The sequence below is a fragment of the Aquila chrysaetos genome, chromosome 10 (genome assembly GCF_900496995.4).
Source record: "Aquila chrysaetos chrysaetos chromosome 10, bAquChr1.4, whole genome shotgun sequence".
Classification (NCBI taxonomy): domain Eukaryota; kingdom Metazoa; phylum Chordata; class Aves; order Accipitriformes; family Accipitridae; genus Aquila; species Aquila chrysaetos.
Genome location: NC_044013.1, coordinates 4,448,591 through 4,454,433, shown reverse-complemented (window position 1 = coordinate 4,454,433; position 5,843 = coordinate 4,448,591).

Sequence of the window (5,843 nt, the reverse complement as noted above, 5' to 3'; positions counted from 1 at the left end):
TTTTTAGTTTAAAAGGCCTGTCCCAGCCTTTCGTAGGATGAGAACAGGGCCTTGACCACATTGGCTTGGGCAGTGTTACCAAAGTCATGTTTAGGGATGGAGTCAGTGGCTTTGACTCACAATCCAGAGGCAAATTAAAAAAAAAAAAAAAAAAAAAGGTAGCTTGTATACATGTTGCTACTGCTCTGAACACAAGATCACATTATTCCAGTGCCTTGTTGCATTGTGTTTTATTTGTTCTCTACTTTTTATAGGTTAAAATTGGGGACTCACTGATATTTGTCTCAGAAAATTCTTTATAGTAGTTGTTTTGGCACCTGTCATACAAAAAATTAAAAATGGGCATGAAAGGGAATTGCCTACCACACCTGGGTGAGACAAGTCCTTGTGCTTTGCCTTATCCGTGTTCCTAGGCTTTACAGGTCTGTTAAATATCTTTTGCAGGAAATCTCTTTCCCTTATACATACTGTGTATATTTTGCTTCTTACAACATATTAAATAGCCCATGTAAGAAAAGTACATGAATTATTGATACTGTACCAGGAGAGAAAGTGTAGGGGGAACAGAGAGAATATTACATGATGTGGTAAAGCAACCACACGTTTCAGTTAGATGCCTGGGTAAACAGCTCTGTAAGAAACCCTGTGGTTTCTTGCTCGGTGCATATCCAGTTGATCTCAGGTGCTTTCTTGCTCGCTGTGGTTATCTCTTCCAGTTTTTAGGTTTTGAGCATAAGCTGATACAAAAGCTTCTACAAATTATTTAAGTGAGAAGTTCAGCTCTGTCTTTAAATGGGAAGTGTAATTCCTTGCCTGTTGTAAATTCAAGGGACAGGGAGATCCAGGCTTCCCTGCTTCATTTTGATCTTTTTGCAGGATTCATTGGTTGAATTTTCAGCATTGTTCTTTCTGATGACTTATTCCTTTCGGCTGGGAGGGGAATCCTTTGTTTTCCACATCACTCTCTATTTTCCCACCTCAGCTAATTTCATTAGCTTGCATAAACATGAACTCATTCCTGCTTGACTTGAGGGCTTTGTAACTAAATATTGCCTCCAACTGACCACAGGTAAATTACCAAGCAAGGCACAAAGTCGAGGAAAGCAATAATTCTGCCCACCATGGGAAAATGGCAACTGGAAGATAAGGGTCTCCCACTTCCAAAATAGATCTTTTTCTACCTTTTATAGTGTTACTTTTTTTTTTTTTTTTGTGTGTGTGTGTGTGTGGATGAGGGTCAGAGCCCATTTTTTCCTACAGTGCAGGCTTTGTGCTTTGTTTTGTGTCAACTTCATGTTATCAGTTCTTTTCCTTTGACTGAAGTCAAACATCAAACTGCAAATCACTCCTTCATCTATTATAGTGTGAGTCAGGGAAAAAACCTTTACACTTTTTAGGAAATAATTGGGTAATGCTATAACAGGACCTCCTAAGAAAATCATGGTAACAGGCTGTCATAGACTTTCAAAGCAGAAAGGGGAAAATTGTTTCATGAGAGCCTTTAAACAGTTGTATCTGCGGACTTCAGGTGAACAAATTGTACGTGGGCAGCAAGGAATAAATCAAGTACTTACATAAATTTTTTAGTCTGTATTGTTCCTGTCCCAAGCTCTACAATTTCGCATATCATTTGGCACATTTCAAAATTTGAAGTTATTTTTATCCTCTAAGAAGTAGCTTCTACATAAAGAGTTGTTGCTAATGTATTATAAACTAGGATTAGCTTAATTAGAGACTTTGCAGGAAAGTAATGACTATTTAAGCCCTGAAAACAAGCTAATTATTTTGTATCACATTGTTGCTGACTCTGTCCTCAGTTCTCTTAAGGTGAACATTCAGAAAGATGTATGGCAGACATGCTAATTAACAGATTTCTTGCAATCACATTACCAATTTTTTATAATATATTAAAACTCTTTTTTTATGCAACACTTCATATATATATACATTGCTACTCAGGTTAATCGACAGCCTGATTCAGTGCTTTTTGTAAGATTACATCACGATCAAAGTTGCTGGTAGAGTTGCACAAGATACAGCAGTGATTTTTCCCTAGTGCTCTGCCGAAAAATCCAATAGTTTCATTATTTGTGCCACATATTATCATAAACTCCTCCTATTTGTATTACTTCATCACAATTCATTTGAAACAGTTAAGTAAATCCAAATTAATACGTAGAATCTGAGGATCTGAACTTCCAAGAGACAAGATCCCTTCAACAGCATCTGAAACCCTTCTGAAGCATCTCTTCCCAATAGTCCTTCTCCTGCCATTCCACCACTGCCTGCTGTAGTTGGAGCTTATGTCACATACCAGGAGTTAAGAGTGGAAAGCCCATAAAATCTGCACATTTCATATAATGCATTGGAACGTAAACTTATGGAGGTTTTCTGTAACTAATGTGTTTAAAAACATAGGAATATCTAGCATTTAATTCTTATCTATGCTTTCCCCTTTTCTGTATATGATAGTTGCCTTTTCTTTAAAGTCACCTTTTACTTTTAAAGTCCTCTGTTCTTACTTTTCATATTCAATATTTCTTCATTGTTGCAGTGTCTCACATTGTCTGTACTCCCATTCTTTTGACATTTTTCACATGCATACGTATATATCATATACATATTCCAAGATGTCACTGGTGTATTTGCAATTAATGACTCAATTCATCCTGACACACAAACTCTTACAAAGTGACAATAAATGATTCCTGATTAGATAGCTGATTTCCATAAAAGAGCACTGGAATTGAAGCAGATGAATTCTCAGCTCTACTTTTAACTGGCACATTGGCTCTGGTTCATCCTAAATTTCCCATGGTGTTAGTCAATCTAAATCTGTGCCACCGTGCCTTAAAAAAAAATAAAATTATAAATGTAGAGATACATAATACAAAAGTATAGAATTTCAATAAATATAAATATCTCTATCTTAGATGGAATAATGCAAGCATACATATTCTGCTGCAAACCAAACGGCTGACAGAAAATGATTACACTATTATTAAGCATCCATGCAGTTTCTGCTGCTAGGTATTGTCAAATCAAAATTATTAAGCTTCATTAGGGAGCTGGTGCGTTTAAAAGAATTCTTCTGAATGTCCTAGATGAAGGCCTGTTCAATAAGGACTGATAGCGTTTCAGCTCTGCAGCATACCCATTCTGGCTTTTTTTCCATCTTGAATTTCCCATGGTGTCATCTTATCTAATCATTGCTTGGTAATGCTGGCTCCATAAGAAATCTTCCATAGAAAATGAGAGTTCATACATCTGTCTCCTGCTGAAAATGCTCATGAATAATGGGATGTCACAGCACCAGTCAGTAAGAAAGCAAAGAGCGGTTCCAACTCTGTGTGAAAGGCAGGAGGCTCTGAAGGAAGAGAAATTCGATTCTTATTTTAATTTTGTATCGGGGGCTTCCTCAGGTCTAGATTGTCCCAAGCCCTTGAAGGAATATTAAGGGGGAAGTCACAAAGAAATCTTTTTTTCTTCTCAGAGCAACAGCCAGACAACAGTTATACCTTCTGTGGCTGGTAAAGTGCAGTGACAGCCCTGTTTTTTATACCCCGAAAGTAAAGCTCCGGAGGTGAGAGGCCCTGAGCACTCCTTGGTGAAAGTCACACCAGCCTGCAAGGGATCGACCGTGGCAAGGAAGCCAGTGTCCGGGTGTGAGTGTGTGCGCACATGTGTGTGTGCGCGCGCGCGCGTGCAAGCAGGCAACTCCAGGCACATGCATTACATTCATATTTTCTGCTGACATTCCCATCAACTGAATGTTGTTGCCATTTATTACTGTCATAACTGGATGCTTATTAATTTTATGTTCAATATTTTGATCATAAAACAGATCCCAGCCTTCATTTATTGTAAGTATAATCATCACCTTCCTCATAAGCCCAGCTCTGGAGGCTGAGGATCCCTGGCAGACCACCTTGGCTATGGACCCTTCTCAGACGCTTCTGGCTGATGAAACAATTAATTTTTTTAAGTCTCTTATTGACATTGTGATCCCAAGAGCACAGTATGAGTTAAATATTTGCTTATTATAATTGCACATTTCACATGCTAGAAGCAATTTCTGTATTATATTACTGGTACAATATTCTGCACTGTGGAACTCTCTCTAATAAGGAATCAAATTCAATCAGACTTGAGAACTATTCATGTGAATGACTACCATTACTTGATATCATCTGTAATGCAATAAACTGAGTGTTTGATATAATGCTGTTATATTAGGCATATGCATAACCTATTTGTTATCCATCATTTGAATCGCAGAAATGGTGTGATCAAAATTAATTACATTTTAGGGTATGTCTGAATTACAGCTAATCAAAAAAACTTGGTTTAAATGTGTTTTTCAGGAAAAAAATAGATGTGATGCTGTGATCTCATTTGCAGAATAGCTTTTCTTAAGAAGCTGTGCATGTCACCAAGAAAGTCTGTTCACTGCCTAAATGTCTTGCATTGCAAGCTGCAGCGATGCTGGCTACAGAATGTGAACTTTCAAAGAAATATTACGTGATATGAAACATATTACATCAGCTTTCAAAATAGAAAACTGAAAAGAACTTATAAAAATAAAAGCATTTCCAAGTGCAATATTTTATATGAAGTGTTACCCATGGGAGCTTTTTTCATAAATACATAAATACAGCTTTTGGGGAATGCCCATAATTGCTGTATTACATATTCTTACACTTGGCAAACTGATTCCTGAATTTGAAAATAAATCAATTTGGGCTTTTTCAAGTAATAGGGATAGGCACAAAATATGTTTGCATTTGATTACAGTAGTTACTTATGTACATAAGTAACTTTTAGGTCTTTAAGAAGTTCACTGAGAATGGCTTTTATCTTAAAGTGCAACTGCACCCCAGCCAGTGGGACAAATGTAACGTACAAAGTAGGCAATCCCACAGGACGCAGATCTGATACTGAGCTACATCTTTATCAGATATGTATATATATAAATAGAGGGATATAAGGGGTGCAGACTGAGGTATCACAAGGTGAGTCAGGGAGTGGAAGCAGAGCTGATGCTCGGCCTTGAAAGGAACATGTAGTGAGCACATTGCAGTCTTATGGGAGGGGAAGATAAAGAAAACAAAGGAGAAAGCAGAAATAGAGGTCAAGTCCTCTGGCCCCGAAGGAGGAGCAGCTATAGCCTGGGCAGTATTGAAAGAGCACCTGAATAAAGGATGGGGAACACATCACGCACAGAACAGGAGTTGCTTTAAAGGAAATGCTCTCTTCTCATCAGTAAAAAAAGGTTTCATGTGTGCAGCTATACCAGACCTCCAAAGAGAAGCTGTGCGAGCTGATGGATGGGGCCCGGGCTCCCAAGCGGTAGGTCACTTCCAGCGGCAGCTTCTGGCTCCTGCCTGACCTGCCTGCCGCTCTTCACCGTCCTTTCCGTGTCTGTCCTGCTCCCCATCCACCCTGCAAATGCTTGGAGAACGCTTGGTGTCTGCACCTCGCACAGCTTGCTTGGGGTGCTCTAAGTCAACCCAGGAAATATTTAGCTAGCAATAAGAATGGTTACGGTTGTAGCAACCCTGACACTACATCGCTCTAGAAGCTACAAATAATATTAGTCATATATGGGAAGTATTTTGGCGTTTGTGAACTGATCCTAGTATCTTTGAAATATCCGTAGGATTTACCAAATGGTTTCTAACCTGTTTGGTGAAAGGCTCTTCGAGCAGTTTGCATTTTCTCCCATTATTCCTGCACCTGTAAGACACGTGGCTCCTTTTGAACTGTTTTTCAGGCAAAATTTATTCTTCTTCCTTCTATTTCTTTATTGAGTTATCTGAGGCGTATTCAAAACAGAAAAAAAA